General features: G+C 37.5%; 1 protein-coding gene across 3 annotated transcripts in view; it reads right to left on the bottom strand.

Annotated features, from left to right (window-relative positions):
- Window positions 1–18,589, bottom strand: part of SRRM3 (serine/arginine repetitive matrix 3) — a 496,285-nt gene that overhangs the window by 353,554 nt on the left and 124,142 nt on the right. For all 3 annotated transcript variants that reach the window (XM_063456734.1, XM_063456743.1, XM_063456748.1), the window contains exon 2: window positions 15,113–15,204. The gene's annotated coding sequence lies outside the window, so the exon portion shown is untranslated. The remainder of the gene's footprint in view (window positions 1–15,112; window positions 15,205–18,589) is intronic.

Here is an 18,589-nt window from a genome sequence, read left to right as displayed (position 1 = left end):
ATTGGCTGACTTACTTGCTGGTCTCGGTAGTTTAAAAATGGCAAGGCCGGATTATAGCAGTTGCAGGAATAGCAAATCTTTCTTTTCCCTTTATTGTTTTTGCATATCATTTTTAAACAATATTTATATTAAAGGAACACTATAGTCACCTATATTACTTTAGCTAAATAAAGCAGTTTTAGTGTATATATCATTCCCCTGCAATTTCACTGCTCAATTCACTGCCATTTAGGAGTTAAATCACGTTGTTTCTGTTTATGCAGCCCTAGCCACACCTCCCCTGGCTATGATTGACAGAGCCTGCATGAAAAAAAAACTGGTTTCACTTTCAAACAGATGTAATTTACCTTAAATAATTGTATCTCAATCTCTAAATTGAACTTTAATCACATACAGGAGGCTCTTGCAGGGTCTAGCAAGCTTTTAACATAGCAGGGGATAAGAAAATCTTAATTAAACAGAACTTGCAATAAAGAAAGCTTAAATAGGGCTCTCTTTACAGGAAGTGTTTATGGAAGGCTGGGCAAGTCACATGCAGGGAGGTGTGACTAGGGTTCAGAAACAAAGGGATTTAACTCCTAAATGGCAGAGGATTGAGCAGTGAGGCTGCAGGGGCATGTTCTATACACCAAAACTGCTTCATTAAGCTAAAGTTGTTCAGGTGACTATAGTGTCCCTTTAACAGGTTAAAAAAAAAACTAATGTTTGCACTGCAGCCTGCATTGTAACTTAACAGTAAATCTTTTAATGCGTTGTTAAAGTAATATAAGCCAAACATTATAGAGGTGTAACAACAAGCTAGGCATTACAGAGTTTTTGGCCGTGGCCATTTCACCAATAGTTTTGCAGGGGGATCAGAAGCAATCGTTAGGTAATTATATTTTAATATATAGGTATGCTAGCGATAATGCCAGTATCATGTAGTAAGACTGTAGTGCTAAGAATCAAATACATTATTTGAATGAACCAAGAAGACTCCTCTAAAAAGCCAGCAAGAATACAAAAATATAACCTCAAGTAGATGAAGATCGCGACTGGAAGCAACACCTAGACCCTGCCTAGGTAAATTGGATGGGATAATCTGTATGAGAAGACAGTATGGGCTAGTTGGCATACAAGTGTTTCTTTCAAGAGCCATATTGCATACAAGTTTGGATGCCAGTTCGTGAGAGGACTGCATTGCCATTTTGCAAGTAGCCCAAACCCCAAACATAACTCCACAACAATGCTTTCAATGACCTCCATAAGCCTAGCCTCCATAAACTATTAATTTTCTTTTTTTTAAACTGTGGTTATTATAATAAGTTCCCTCTTAGCAACAACTGCACATTTAGTCAATCAGCTGGAAAATTCATTCAAGTATTTCTGTGAATAGCCTAGATCTGGAACACCTAATTACCTGAAAAAGAAAAGTTTATTTAAGAGTAGTGCTAATCATTTTTTTATGAGCCAAGGTGGAAACACAAGGACCACTCAGCCATTCTGCTCATGTCTCTCACAAATGTCCAATTTTTAGAAATAAAATAAGGTAATAAATGTTTGATGATAGTGTTCCTTTACAGCAAAGTTTCAATATAGTCTCCATACACCTGTTAGTTCCCTGGGCATATATAATTACATTTTCCCTATATGCAAGAATATTTCCCAATGGGCACCAACAGCCATATAAACAGGCATGCTCTTGCAGAATGAGATGAAACTATGACTTTCTCTGAGAGATTACCAGACATTTCTATTTTTTATATTATCTTGGAAGCCAGTGCATCCCATGAGGCAATGGAAAATGGATTAGCTTTAGAGCTATCACATTAAAGATGCAGTTATCCTTTTATTTCTTTTAGATACATATATAACCATCCTCTTATCGGAGAAACATATAGGAGCAGGAAATCTAAGTCTCAAATAGAATTGTGTTTGAAATAATTTATAGCGTACCTTATCATTGTATGCATGAACTTGTTTTAATTAATGTTAATTGTATATTTAAATGTGTCATGGTGTGTTAGATATGGTAATCCTTATTCTCTTGTTTGTACTTTAGCTATGTTCTATGCCAGGCATAGGCAACCTGTGGCACTCCAAATGTTGTGAACTACATCCCCCATAATGCTCTTACACCCATAATGCTGGCAAAGAATGATGGGAGGTGTAGTCCAAAATATCTGGAGTGCCGAAGGTTGCCAATGCCTGTTCTATGCCATGGGCATTATCAATGAGTGTGGCTGGAATACTGCCAAAACACAGAAGACATATACTCTATCCTATGTGGAAGCTATTGATGTTGATGGATGAGCTCATATGCTTTAACCAAAATATTAGTGACTAAAACCTTTATATAGATTCAGGCTACATCACATGTTTCTTTATTTGTTTAATATAATTAACCCAAAAGGGACAAAACTCATATAAAATGGCCAATTCTGCAGGAAACTCTTAAAGGTACTGTCATCATCACCTATCATTTCTAAAAGAACTTTCAATATATCTAGAGCATGGATCTCAAACTCTGACACACATGGTCTACAGCTCTTAGAATTATTATAATTTAATGCAATATATAACCAGAGACCCATGGGAGTTGTAGTTCAGCAACATACGGAGGACTGGAGTTTGCGATGCCAAATCTAGAGTGACTAACTTCACCTCCCTTGCTGTCTTGTAGCAATATTTAATATGCAACAATGTGTGGATTAACAGGTAATAGTCCAATAGTCTTCTAAACCCTCAGTACAGGATTCGAATATTGAAGAGAAGAGGTCCGTTTTCCTTTTCTTATTCACAGAATTACTTTTCTTCCTGCTAGAATTTACTTTGTCACTCAGATATTTATTCTTTATATCCTACTTCTATTAAATTCTTGACTTTATTATGTTGTTTTTATAATTTCTTATGATCAGGGAGCTAGGCTGAGCAATAGATTGCTTTTTCATGTTTTGTGTAATAAAATAGTTTCAGGCATTAGAAATTGGTTGTGTATCATCTATATCAGGGGTCCTCAAACTACGGCCCACGGGCAATTAGGGCCAAGCATTTAGGGCCAAGCATTTAGGGCCACCCGATGGACCCTATAGCTTCAGGGGCCCGGTCAGCGCTGCGGCCGTGCAATAGCGCAACCGGGCCCCTTTAAAAAATTTCAGCCGCAAAGTAGTGCTGGGAGGAAGTGACGGCTGGTCACTTCCTCCCAGCTCCCTCCGCACGGAAGGGAAGAAAGACAGACGAGGACGGAAGAGCCACGCTGACTCCCACCAGCCACAGCCACCCTCCTGCAAAAAAAGTAAGAACATTTGGCTGTGTTTGTGTGTATGTCATTATGTGTCTGTATGTATGTCTATCTGTGTGTATGTATGTATGTCAGTCAGTATGTGTTTGTATGTATGTCAGTGTGTGTATGTATGTATTATATATCTGTATGTATGTCAGTATGTGTCTGTATGTGTATGTATGTCAGTATGTGTATGTATGTATGATTCTTTTTTAATGAATTGAATAAAGCATTGACGATTTTAATCTCCAACCGTGAGTGCAGCTATATTTATTGCTTTCTTGGATATTTGAACCATGGCTGGCAACTTGCAATGACATTTTGTACCCTTATAGCTTGAGTGTAAGGATTCTTCCTGTTTTATGTATGTATCTATGAATGTATGTATGTCTGGAAGTGTATGTATGTATCTGTATGTATGTCAGTATGTCAGTATGTGTGTGTCTGTATGTATGTATCTATCTGTATGTATATACAAGTTGAGTAAAGAGCACAACCATAAATGTTTATATAAAAAAAATCTTTATTAAAAGGGTACACACTAACAACATATCTCATTAAATATGAAACCAAAGTAAAAAATCATAGCATGTTGTAAAGCAACTGCCTGAAGAATTCTGGATATATATACATGCCAAGGGCGTAATGAATGAAATAACTAAGTATCAATATCACAGGTAGCTAAATGAGATACCCATACAATTCAAACCCACAAAAACAGACACATATATAAAAAGTACAAAAAGCATACCAAACCTAGTGAGAAGCAGGGACAGAGTCAACCAAAAAGCTCCCAACGTTTCGGCAAAATGCCTTTATCAAGGGAGCATGTGTTACTTTCGATTTGTATGTATGTCAGTATGTGTGTGTATGTATGTGTATGTCTGTAAGTGTATGTGTATGTATGTGTATGTCTGTAAGTGTATGTATGTATGTATCTGTGTGTATGTGTCTGTATGTATGTCAGTATGTGTGTGTATGTATGTATCTATCTATCTGTATGTATGTGAGTATGTGTCTGTATGTATGTCTATCTGTGTGTATGAATGTATCTGTATGTATGTATCTATCTGTATGTATGTCAGTTTGTCTCTGTATGTATGTATATCTGTATGTTAGTATGTCAGTCTGTCTGTGTGTGTGTGTGTATGTATGTATCTGTGTGTATGTATTTCAGTATGTATATGTGTGTGTGTGTGTGTGTATGTATCTATCTGTATGTATGTCTGTGTTTATGTATGTCTCTCTGAGTGTATGTATTTCAGTATGTATGTATGTCAGTATGTATGTATGTATGTGTCTGTGTGTCTGTCTATGTATGTCAGTATGTATGTCTGTCAGTGTCTGTGTATGTCATCATGTATGTGTTTCAGTATGTATGTCCGTGTGTGTGTGTGTGTGTGTGTCTGTATGTATGTTAGCATGTGTCTGTATATGTCTATATGTCTGTTTCAGTATGTATAGGAATTTGTTTCAAACTACAGTCCGGCCCCCAGCAGTGTCTGAGGGACAGTGAACTGGCACCCTATTTAAAAAGTTTGAGGACCCCTGGTCTATATGTTGGTAGCATAGTTAGTTACATACTTTTATCTGTATCAGGATGCCCAAGTACATTTTGTTTGTTTTAGGTCAGGCCCTTACACACACACACAATAAAAAGTATGATCAAAGATGTCTTAGAATCTAATGTATCAGATGCGTTGTCCAATTATGTACATCAGAGGTTTGTTTGTTTCCATTTCAAACACTGTGGTTCTGACACTACATTTACATGCCAAAATGAAATAATGCTCATCTCCAGTTTCAGGGTTCCTTCACACAAACTAAGTGAACCTTTTCCATGAAACATATCACCTGTGCTGACCACCTAATTGCACAGATTCTTCTAAATCTTTTCCCCCTACACTGGACTCTCTAAGCAAATGAAAACTTCATCTCATGGAAGTGGTATAGGTGCAGAGTTCTTGTCCTCCTTAGCCCTGCAATGTAAAACATAGCAGTTTTAGATAAATAACAATTTTACAATGCAGTGCTAAGACTGCCATGAGGCGCAGTAGAGGCACTTCCTGCAGTTTCAAAGACATTGAGTCTGTGAAATTACACTGGACGTCCTCAATAATTTCATGCTTTCAATGCTTTCAATGCGTGAGCACACTTGCCGTGCATGCACATTAGGTCCTCCGATGGCTGACATAGGAGGAGCACGACCCAGTGGCAAGGGACATTAATGCTGGAATCAGGTGAGTGACTGAAAGAGTTTTTTAACCCTTTTGTGGATAGGGAGGATGTGAGGGCAGAGGGACACTTTGAGAAGATATACAGTTGCAAGAAAAAGTATGTGAAACCTTTAGAATGATATGGATTTCTGCACAAATTGGTCATAAAATGTGATCTGATCATCATCTAAGTCACAACAATAGACAATCACAGTCTGCTTCAACTAATAACACACAAAGAATGAAATGTTGCCATGTTTTTATTGAACACACCATGTAAACATTCACAGTGCATGTGGAAAAAGTATGTGAACCCCTAGACTAATGACATATCCAAGAGCTAATTGGAGTGAGATGTCAGCCAACTGGAGTCCAATCAATGAGATGAGATTGGAGGTGTTGGTTACTGCTGCCCTGCTCTATAAAAAACACACACCAGTTCTGGGTTTGCTTTTCACAAGAAGCATTGCCTGATGTGAATGATGCCTCGCACAAAAGAGCTCTCAGAAGACCTACGATTAAGAATTGTTGACTTGCATAAAGCTGGAAAGGGTTATAAAAGTATCTCCAAAAGCCTTGCTGTTCATCAGTCCACGGTAAGACAAATTGTCTATAAATGGAGAAAGTTTAGCACTTCTGCTACTCTCCCTAGGAGTGGCCGTCCTGTAAAGATGACTGCAAGAGCACAGCGCAGACTGCTCAATGAGGTGAAGAAGAATCCTAGAGTGTCAGCTAAAGACTTGCAAAAGTCACTGGCAAATGCTAACATCCCTGTTAGCGAATCTACAATACGTAAAACACTAAACAAGAATGGATTTCATGGGAGGATACCACAGAGGAAGCCACTGCTGTCCAAACAAAACATTGCTGCACGTTTGCAGTTTACACAAGAGCACCTGGATGTTCCACAGCAGTACTGGCAAAATATTCTGTGGACAGATGAAACCAAAGTTGAGTTGTTTGGAAGAAACACACAACACTATGTGTGGTGAAAAAGAGGCACAGCACACCAACATCAAAACCTCATCCCAACTGTGAAGTATGGTGGTGGGGGCATCATGGTTTGTGGCTGCTTTGCTGCGTCAGGGCCTGGACGGATTGCTATCATCAAATGAAAAATGAATTCCCAAGTTTATCAAGACATTTTGCAGGAGAACTTAAGGCCATCTGTCTACCAGCTGAAGCTCAACAGAAGATGGGTGTTGCAACAGGACAATGACCCAAAGCATAGAAGTAAATCAACAACAGAATGGCTTAAACAGAAGAAAATACGCCTTCTGAAGTGGCCCAGTCAGAGTCCTGACATCAACCCGATTGGCATGACCTCAAAAAAGCGATTCACACCAGACATCCCAAGAATATTGCTGAACTGAAACAGTTCTGTAAAGAGGAATGGTTAAGAATTACTCCTGACCGTTGTGCACGTCTGATCTGCAACTACAGGAAACGTTTGGTTGAAGTTATTGCTGCCAAAGGAGGTTCAACCAGTTATTAAATCCAAGGGTTCACATACTTTTTCCACCTGCACTGTGAATGTTTACATGGTGTGTTCAATAAAAACATGGCAACATTTCATTCTTTTTGTGTTATTAGTTTAAGCAGACTGTGATTGTCTATTGTTGTGACTTAGATGATGATCAGATCACATTTTATGACCAATTTGTGCAGAAATCCATATCATTCCAAAGGGTTCACATACTTTTTCTTGCAACTGTATTTATTTTACCTCACATGGTATGCACTAGGGAGTAATGGTCGAGATCCCCAGATGTTTTAAAACTGCAGCTTCCATTATGCTTTGTCATTCTAAATGCATGCAAAACATCATGGGAGTGGTAATTCTACAACATCTGGTGATCTATCTTTTAGGCACCCCTACTTTACATAGTACTTCTATGCTGTCTTAAATAAGATTGTTCAACAGTAACCATTGCAAATAGATCACTTTAGTCTCACATTGGTATGAAGTCGACATTCCTCATTGGATTTCCAGCAGTCTCAGACGTACACAAAGTATGTCACACATGCCATGTTGTTTTTGCTACAAATTAGAAGTAAACTTCCTTATGTTTTTGTAGTGATTTCCACAAGAGAGCTATTAAACTGTAAAGTATTTTGCAAGTTTGCAAAAAAACACTGAAGACAATGACTCACAATCAGGAGATATGTATTGGCATGTTCCAATTTGCCACTTCTGACAGCAATCGCAAAAATAAAACACAAAAATGAAGAAAAATATATAAGTAGTCTATTTGTATCAATTATCTTACATATGTCAATTTTAGAAACACTAAGTCATCTCTTTCGTATTTAAGATAACATGACAATGGTTCACACAATAGGAGCCCTTGAGGGGTCATTTCACTTAGTGATACAGACACAAACTTAATTGCCTAATTAACGTTTAATTGAAGAAATTCCCAAATGTCATCCTATTTTAAGCATAAGAGGAATGAGCTATGCACCTCTGAGCAAGGAGACTCAGATACTGCAAAGTATAGATGGAATTGCTCTAGTTATGGTGTTAAAGATAACAGAAATGCACATTTACAGCAAAAGCGTGGATATCCACACATTCAAAACCAAGTGGGTATATAGACTATATAGAAGCATTTAGTACCTATATGCATTATTTCAAAATGACATACAGCTTTTGCTTTCTGTAATTCAACCAGTTTTTTTTGTACTAGATATCAGAGGCGGCTCTCTAATTAGGCGGTTTAGGCGGCCGCCTAAGGCCTCGCGCTAAAAGGGGCCTCGCGGCCGCCTAAACCATGTAATTAGAGAGCCGCTGCGGTAAAAAAAATAAAAGATTATTAAAATCCTTTCATGCCCGGCCGGCGGCCGCATCCGCATTGCCGCGGCGCTAGCGCTGACAAGATGGAACCCTCTCACATGGGTTCCGTGGTGGAGTGAGTACCCTCCCCTCCTCCTGCCACTAACCTGCTAATCGGCCAATCCGCAATGCCGATTAGCGATGACGTCACGACGCGACGGCGTAACCCCTCCCCCTGAATTCCCCCGCCTGCGGTACAAAGAGGAAGAAGAAGAGAAGAAAAAGAAAGAATAGCTGCTGGTGAAGGAAAGAGAGCAGAGGAGAAGATAGAAAACGGAAGGAGAGCAGAGGAGAAGATAGAAAACGGAAGGAGAGCAGAGGAGAAGAGAGAAAAAGGTAAGGACAGCACATGAAAATAAAGTGAAAGGGGATTGGGGAAGGAGAGCAGATACAAATAAAGAAAAGGGGAAGGAGAGCAGAGAAAAAAACAAAGTGGAAGGAGAGCAGATACAAATAAAGAAAAGGGGAAGGAGAGCAGATAAAAAAACAAAGTGGAAGGAGAGCAGATACAAATAAAGAAAAGGGGAAGGAGAGCAGATAAAAACATAAAGGGGAAGGAGAGCAGATAAAAACATAAAGGGGAAGGAGAGCAGATAAAAACATAAAGGGGAAGGAGAGCAGATAAAAACATAAAGGGGAAGGAGAGCAGATACAAGTAAAGAAAAGGGGAAGGAGGGCAGAAAAAAATAAAGGGGAAAGAGAGCAGATACAAATAAAGAATAGGGGAAGGAGGGCAGAAAAAAATAAAGGGGAAGGAGAGCAGATAAAAAAGTAAAGGGGAAGGAGAGCAGATAAAAATAAAGGGGAAGGAGAGCAGATGGAAATAAAGGGGAAGGAGAGCAGATGAAAATAAAGAAAAGGGGAAGGAGAGCAGATGAAAATAAAGGGGAAGGAGAGCAGATACAAATAAAGAAAAGGGTAAGGAGAGCGGATGAAAATAAAGAAAAGGAGAAGGAGAGCAGATAAAAATAAAGGGGAAGGAAGGCGGATGAAAATAAAGAAAAGGGGAAGGAGAGCAGATAAAAATAAAGGGGAAGGAAGGCGGATGAAAATAAAGAAAAGGGGAAGAAGAGCAGATGAAAAGAAATTAAAGGGAAGGAGAGCAGAGTAGAAGAGAGAAAAAAGCAGGAGAGCTGTACCCCCCCATCTTTTCACAGAATAATGGTGGTATATCAAATACAAAATTACATAACAATATTAAATATTAATAATAATATAATAATAATTATATAATTTACTATAATTATAATAATTATAAAATATGATATAATATATTATTATATTAATTATAATCATTAATAATATAGTAATCGTTAATATTAACAATAATATTAAGATAATATGTAATATGTTATAATTACAGTATTGTATTACTATAGTATTATCGTATTAAAAAACTCAAAAAACAAACAAACAAAAAACCATTTTATATTATTTTGCAGGAAGAAGCCTGTAAAAGTCGAAGGCAGCTGTCTTGAGACTGTGCCGTCTCTCAGTCTCCTTTTCAAGCTGCTCAGGGCTACATGGACACTGGACACCAAATCGTGAGGTCCCTCTCATTTCATCTCTCTCAGGTAAGAAACCTTTTTTTCTCACTACTTCCAATGTAGTTTAATGGTTGAATCAGGAAGCCGCTGGCTGGCTCAGCCAATCACAAAACAGAGTGGGAAACATGCCATTCATATTTTTCTCACTCTGTTTTTGTGAATGGGGAACTACTTCTAGGCTAAGCTCTCAGATGATGTTCTTAGCCTAGCATTGGTGCCCCAATCAGAAAGTTAAACCAAAGTATTAATTGGAGTTGAGAACAAAATAAGAAAATATATATATATATATATATATATATATATATATATATATATATATATATATTTAATTTTATATATATTTATTTAATTTTTATTATTTGTTTTAGAGAACATTTTAAAAAAAACTGCTTAAGTCGTGTCTCTTTTTTCAAAAATCTTTTTTTATTATTTTGCAGGAAGAAGCCTGTAAAGGGCTAAGGCAGCTGTCTTGAGACTGTGGACAAGTGAGTCGTCTCTCAGTCTCCTTTTCAAGCTGCTCAGGGCTGCATGGACACTGGACACCAAATTGTGAGGTCCCTCTCATTTCATCTCTCTCAGGTAAGAAAGGTTTAGTTTTTCGATGACTAAGAAAATTAACCATGGCAGCCGCCCCTGACTTGACTCCTTGGCTGACATCAAAATTGAAGATCTCAGCCAATCTGATGCTTTCCTATGGGAAAGCATTGTGATTGACTGAGATCATCAGTTTAGATTATGTTAGCCAATTGGGTGGATCCAGCGCTGGCAGCTCTAGAAATAAGTATGTTTTTGCTACATTGAGGGGGGGGGGCTAAATAGTTTAACACGATAGGGTCAGGAATACACATTTGTGTTCCTGATACTATAGTGTTCTTTTAATACACTGTTGACAACTTAATTTCAGTTTTAGGAGACACCAACAAGAATAACTGAGTAGTCAGGCACAAACTTTTTAGCTATACCCAATGTTTTGTAGAATAATTTAATAACAAAAATAACTTTGTGAATACTATGAGGTTTATTAATGTTTGCCTTAAAATATGCAATTTATACAGTTAATTTTAATATCGCCTGCTTATTTTTTTTATCGCGCGTGGGAGGCCTCATATTTGATTTTCGCCTAAGGCCTCAAAAAGTCTAGAGCCGCCTCTGCTAGATATATCTGGTTTATAAATAAGTGATAGTTTTACCTCAGTAGAACTGAGCTCCAATCCTACTCTAAATCAACTTTATCAAAAAGTACAGCACAAATGTATCACTGTCTGATCTCTAACTTGTGTCATCCATTGCACATGTGTAGGTATGTGGTTAAATGGCTGATAACATGGAAGTCATCTCTGAGTGACATAATTGCTACCATTCAAGTTTCAACAGAAAGGTCCCTGCACATAATCACTAATAAAAACATATATCACTAGAAAGTCCCTGTGATGCAGGGAAGACTAATGGTGAGATCTCCACATATCCTACATTTGCTTTCAAAAGTCGTTTTTATTCCTCTTTGTATTGTTGCCAGGACCAAAATAGAGAATCTGATAATCTGAAAAAGCCCAATTTTTGATAACTTGTTAAGATGTCTGTTCTTTGTAGCATTCATATTTTATAATGCAACTGTACACAAGCTTTAATGCAACTGTACACTGGATGGTTTAAAGTGGCTCTGTCAAACTCTTTTGTTTTCATAATTTGGGTCCCCACATGTATTTTCTTTCTGTAAAATAGGGTTTCTTTTAAAGGGACAACTTTATGTAGAAACCACAGGTTGACAAAAGTTGACAAATAGTTGGATTTAGTCAAGTTTCACGTCATCTGTCAACTTTGTCATTGGCTGTCAAGTTCTTGCCCACTTCCTTCCAGCGTGGACTATCATGCAATCCCAAAGGCACCGTTAATAATCCATACATTAGTACGTAGGGTGTATTGTATATTAAAGTTATAAACTCAAAGTTTTACCACTGAAAAGTCATAATCAAGAAGGCAACTTTATTGCCACCTCGGGTTACCATGCAAATTTCCAGAGATAAATGCTTTTAACTTTGTGTCTTGTAAGATTATTTTTAAAAATAATAAATTATTGGCGTGTTAGTGCACTTTCATATGTCCAGTATCCTTGTTTGTTCCTAGCTATTGAAGATATCAAAAAGGAAAAATATATATCTTCATAACCATCATCTTTCAGGCTCTGTGCAACGGGATCTGGAGGGAAAGTGAATTCATAATGCAAATATAAGCTGCAAGGACTCACCAGAATTCTGAAATTGGACTACAGATAAACTCTTTAATTTAGGATTTGTAGATGAAAATGTTTGCTGTAGTGCAGTCACAATATATACAATGCTACTCTAGAGGAGTTCTATTACACAGTTTATCGGGTGCTTTGCAACTACACAGCATCATTGTTACTTTTAAATGGAGACTTTTTATGTTTTAAATGGATTGCATGAGTGCACTTTTGAAGTTAACACCTCATGTATTGATTATCCTCTTGAAGTGTTGCTATATGATGATGTACTATTTAATGATAAGTGGATCCCCTGGTTGTTTTATAGTGTACCTTGCTATGGTGTGAAATTATAAAAGGTGTGTTATCAGTACTATTCGAAAATTGCTGCATTTATAAGAAACAGAATAAAGAGAGACAGCTACATATTTATCCATTTGCACTAAACTATTGAACTAACTAAACTAAGTGGCATAGGTTGTTATCGATGGACAAATTCTAAAGCATAAGGACATGCCCTTTTATTTACCTGTTGTTCCACTCTTAAAAGATCAGTATAAATTCAGATTTCTCCCAGCACCTCATCTACAACACTTGTTTAGTTCTGTGCTACAGGGAGAGTATTATAGGCCAATATCCTCGATCAATGTTAATGTCAAGCTCTTAAGCTCTTTTCAAGGATATTGGACATATGTATGTATATATATATATATATATATATATATATATACATATATATATATATGAATTATATATAATTCAGTTAATACTTGGTTACTAAGTAAGTATAATAATATAAAAATTATATAAAAATTATATTGGAAAAAAGAACACAAGCATCAATAGAAACAATGCTGAGTGGATGCGATACTGATATAGCACTTATTTCTCTTTAAAAAAAAAAATACTAGAAAACAAAAGATCTATATTATGGATAAACTCATTACTAGGAATAAGAAAGGGGAGTGCCCACCTTGTTACTGGCAATGTTAATAATAGAGTCTGATCAATCCTGAATTTATATCAAATGCATTTGTCTTAAGAAATATCACAGTGGACAGAATTATCTATATTATAGACTAGTAGGTTCTTTGCAGGAGAATTATATTGCAGTGCTTACTGGCCATAAAACAGGAAATGCTGACATGTAATTAAACAATTAAAATAACCAACTGACAAGATCATGGTTTCTAGGCTAAAAAATAGCCCAGATGATCCAAGGACTAAATTATAGCACACATACAAAGGACCATTCCAGCTCCATCCACTCGTGCATACTTAAATCCACGATCCACCCAAGTGAACTGGAGGTGTAACTATTTCAGGTAAAAAAAATTATGTCACATTGTATTAATAAGTATTAATAGTGACCAATTCTCACATTTTATGACAACTAAAATGTAGGGTGTGCTCTGTTTATGGACTGTAAATGTAAATCTATGTAAATCCATAAACAGACAGATAGAAGGCAGATAAATAGTCTACATAGATACACACGGATAGGTAGACAGACAGACAGAGATAGATAGATGGATAGATGGATGCTGGGAGGGATGGATTAACATAAGGATGGATGGATAGATGGATGGGTGGACGGATAGAAGGATGTACAGATGGAATGGGTGGGTGGACGGATAGAAGGATGTACAGATGGAATGATTCTGAATGCCACGAGTATGTTTCCAGAAATTTGTTAGTAAGTACTTGTTGCGAAAATGACCTTGACACTGGTTTTTGGAGGGGCCTATTTGCCAGCCTCCTGCCCAAAGACTATGGGCCCTGCAAAAATACATGTTAAAAAGTGACTTCCATGGGAAAATGTGCCTCTTCCCCTCACCCTTTTTCCTGTCCTACTGTTTCCCCAGCAGGGCGTTGTCCCAGGGACACTGCCAGACCAGTTTAAACTGGCTGCTTTGTCCCTCCTCAATCTCCTATCAGCCCTTGCTATTGTCTGAACCCACCCTTCCTTGTACTATAGTGCTCTGTGTAACCAATTGTATGTAAATGAGGCTTTTGGGGGTTTAAATGTATGTATAAATTGTAAGTGCTTGCCTACATTAAACAGACTTACTTCACCCTCAGTCTTGGCTCTTATTGGGGGAAACTGCTATATCACTACAAGGGATTGCTATAATCACTATACTCTCTTACATACTCAGAGCTCTTGTAAGAGCTATTCCTGCTTGACTCTCTGGAGGCTGGAGCCTTGTCGTAGGTCCAGGGTGGGTAGGAGATGGTGAGACCCCAACCAAGCTGCGACGGTTCGTGGGGTCTGCAGTGCTGATGGTGTCTGGTGGAGTGATTGGAGTCCTCGGGGAGCACTAGGAGCATCCGTCGGCAGAGGTACCCAACCGGGGTACAGGAAGCTCCGTTACAGTACTCATCTACAGAAAATTCTGAGCTGCTCTGTAAATAGTGAATTTGTAAGACACAGATCTACATTGGAACTGGACTGGAGCTTGTATAAAAGTGATTGGTATACACTAAAAGTGAGTAAAGTACCAAAAAAGTGCAAGGCTAGATTCTAATGCTCTCAGATTAAATAGACTGATTGGGGTGTTTTTTTTATCCAGCACGTGTTCAGATAAAATAGCCTGAAAGCACACCATATGAAATGTCTGGGCATATATTATTTTGTTATCCCTGTCCAACCCTACTTCCCTTAACAGCCAGGGCTTTTGTGATTGCTATGTAGAAATATATTTGATGGTCATTAAAATGTTTTAGCAAACATACTATATTTTATATTTTTCACTAATATAGAACTTAGAATGCTGCCAATAACTCTGTAATGCTATGCATACCATAAATTAGCAACTTCGTTTTCCAAAATCGTTGATTTTACTTGATGTCAAAGAAGTAAACGGTATGACCATTCACTGGGTGTGAGGAAAGGGGCCATGATCTCATTATTAATGTATTTCTTTCATAATGATCGTTCCTCAAATTGCCAGTAGGATGGAAAAAGCTGTCAGACTGCCCGCCCCGTTTATAACATCCATTATAACAGTGTAATTATTAAAATGTTACCTCAGATGTGGTGGAAGCTGCAGCTTTAGATTGTACTACAAGTCAGTTCATGCTTTTGATGGCTCCATATGATTGTGATGTTCATTCAATATCTATAGAGAGAGAGTGCAAAGCAAGAGTTATGAGATTCAATTTAACACAAATGTAATTAAAGGTTATCAGCTAGATAGCGCAAAAGTCACAATCAGTGAGCTCTGAAATATAACAACCCTTTCTTTCTAAGTCCTAAATTGTCTCTAATTGAATTATATTTTGCTGACTCATATCATGTCTAATATTATACATGCCACATTCCTGAAACTTGTATCCTTGTTCTGGACCACAATCTCAACTCTTTGCTGTTGGTCTTCTGTTGGACAGTCCCATGCTATTGATTAGAATTACCTTTCTCACCTATGGTTGCCAGATCATAAATTGAATTGGGGAAAACAAATAAAAATGTATTTCTTTCAAGCTGTATTTTAACCAGCACAGCACACATTTTCATGGGAGCCTCCTGGTTCAATGCATGAGCGGGCAACTCTAAACTCAACTCATCAGGCATTCTACTAGCCTCTGGTCCTGTAAGAAATCCCTAAAGCAACAGTTCTTCGAGAAGCATAAATAGTGCAGCTGCTGGCAGCCGGTCGACAACCGCATTAACAGTTCTGTGAATGGTGCTATGCACAGCATTCACCAGGACTCCCCTGACTCACTTAATGTCATAACTCAGGAGAGACGGAAGGTTAATAATTGCATTGCTCTCTTAATGTGTACTTGGCATACCAAAAATGTTAGATCCCTTTTTAAGGGTGGCACCATCATATCCTATGCAAGTGGGTGTCCCTTTAATAAAATAGCTGTGAAACTAAAGAAATACAAATTCAGAGAAATATTCTGTTGCATGCTTTAAATACATATCATAGTAAAATATTATTCAACAGCAAAAAGGTTAATTCATTTTTGCATTTTGTCCTTTCCAATGTATTTGTCTTTCTGTATATTAAAGGGACACTATAGTCACCATAACAACTACAGCTTTTTGTATTTGTTCTGGTGAGTATAATCATTCCCTTCAGGCTTTGTTTACAATACCTCCAGGGGCCACTTATGCAGTGTTTACAATACCTCCAGGGGCCACTTATCAGATGGCTACTAGAGGTGCTTCCTGGAGCAGTACTGACATACAGTGTCTCCCACCCTCTGCATGGAGACACTGAACTTGCCACATCAAGATGCACTAATTCAATGAATCTATTTGAGGAGACGCTGATTAGCCAGGGCAGTGTTTGGTTTCGCCTTCTGGCTCATCTCCTTGGCGGAGATAATCAGAATTGACTATCTCAGCCAATAAAAAATCCTTTACTATGGGAAAGCATTATGATTGGCTGAAATCATCAGTTCTGAAGATGTTTTACTATAATAGTTTACTATATTTAGGGAGCATAGGAGTGCCAGGGGGGTGAGATAATATTTTTAATACTATGGGGTCAGAAATACATGTTTGTGCTCCTGACCCTATAGTGTTCCTTTAACCCCTGAAGTTACGTCACGTGTCACGTGTGACATGTCATGATTCCCTTTTATTCCAGAAGTTTGGTCCTTAAGGGGTTAAGGAAAACAGTTTGATGGTGGATTAGAAAGTCTAGGTGGAAAACTAGGGGAAGATTTAAGGAGATTTTGTGGAGAAATATCAGATTTGTATTTCTGGTTAAAGTATTTGATTAAGTATGCTAGATGGATCTATTATGTTAAGGTGCCAGTATCACCTTAAAATGCTTCAATAAGGACAATCATTATGCAAAAATAATAACGCCTGCATTTTATTGAAAGGCTAAAACAACCATGGCAAAATAGTCAAAATGTGTCAGAGCAGAGCTTCATGCAATTTTCACTGCCACATCGAGCCATTTACGATCAGCCATCAATTACAATTGTTGCTGGGAACATACATTTCATATGGCATCTCACTGTGTATTCATGTGTGAATATCTACAGCGGATCCTGCAGTCATGCTGAATCTTCTTCATATAGCCATTTTTATTTAAATTCCTAAAGCAAATATGCCCCCTGGTGTGAAATTGGGAGATCATGGGGATTTCGGTCAAGCTGGGGACTTCTACAGAAAGTATGGTTTTATGATGTAGCGATGGACTGAAGTGATTTATTGCAATGAGGGCTGCAAGAAAAATTTTACTTGGGGCTGGCAACAGTTTTACATTTTAACACAGTTTTTATAATGGAGGCAACAGTTTTATATTGTAATATTTTAAGTTTTTTTTATTATTTAAGAAAAAACATGTTTTTGGTAAGTTTTATTATTTTAGATTATGGCCTTGATTTAATAGTTTTGAATAAGCTTTTCAAATAATGTAATATGTATGGATACATTTTTAAACATTTTTGGAACGTTCTTAATCTAGTGATATATATTTTTTATATATTATATTGTTTTATATTTTAAAGTTTTGAAACAAAACTTTTTTGCAGAAAAATCTATCTAAAAATCTTAAATCATTTTGCAGTTATTGATTGATTCTGGAATTTGGACAGGAGGCTGAGGAAGGAATGAGCGAAGCAATATTGGTGTCACGTATTCATACGCTTATAAAAATGTGGTTAATGACATTTACTGTCCACACAGGAAAAGTTGTGCCGAGCAGCAACCTAATCCACAGAAGGGGTAATGCTGAGCAGCAATTATCCAAATGAAACCTGGTAACTGACTTTGGGGTCAAAGGCCGGTTACAGCCTATCAGATCTAGAGGAGGGGTATTTAGGCCCAAATCTCATCCTGCTCAGTGCCCTGTCGTGGTTTCCCTTGTGGTTGTCCGAGAGTGCGTTCCTGTTATTAGTTTTCTACCTGGTTTTTGACTTTGGCTTTGTTTATTGACTTCTCTATATTCTGGTATCCTGACTCCTGGCTTTCCTCATCGCTGTGTCCCTTTCTGTGTTCCCTGACCTCGGCTAGTATTTTTGACTATTCTTTGTACGTTAAATCCAGCCATTCTAAGGACCGGTAATACGTTTCTTATTTGTCATCCGTGCTGTACAGTTCTATGTGCTGAATCAAACAGTAATCCTGACAATTGGATCATAAGATTTGACAAGGTCAAAAAAATATTGGATTTGAAGATTTGGATTTGAATAATTTTACATTGTGTATGGTGAGAATTGTGTAAGACAATTAAAGATCAGATTATTATTAATATTATTTCTGTCACTTCTGAATTCAGTTGTAGTGTTTTAAACCTCTAATGTAAAGTTTGGAAAACCAGTCAAGCCGGATGAAGTCAAGGTCACACCACGAAAGGTGGGTTACAAATTCAATTAATATATCTACACCTATATCCTTGTAAAGAATTATCTTTGTAAATGGAAATTTACGGCATTGATGACACAATGTTTCCAGCACTGATGGTAAACTACCACCATGACTTCTAGCACTTTCTACTATTACAGAACTGAAACACGGTCTCCGTAAATGTGTTCCACTGA

Source organism: Pelobates fuscus, chromosome 1 (genome assembly GCF_036172605.1).
Source record: "Pelobates fuscus isolate aPelFus1 chromosome 1, aPelFus1.pri, whole genome shotgun sequence".
Lineage (NCBI taxonomy): Eukaryota > Metazoa > Chordata > Amphibia > Anura > Pelobatidae > Pelobates > Pelobates fuscus.
Note: the sequence above shows the minus strand (reverse complement) of the source record. Positions and strands in the feature narration are given on the sequence as shown.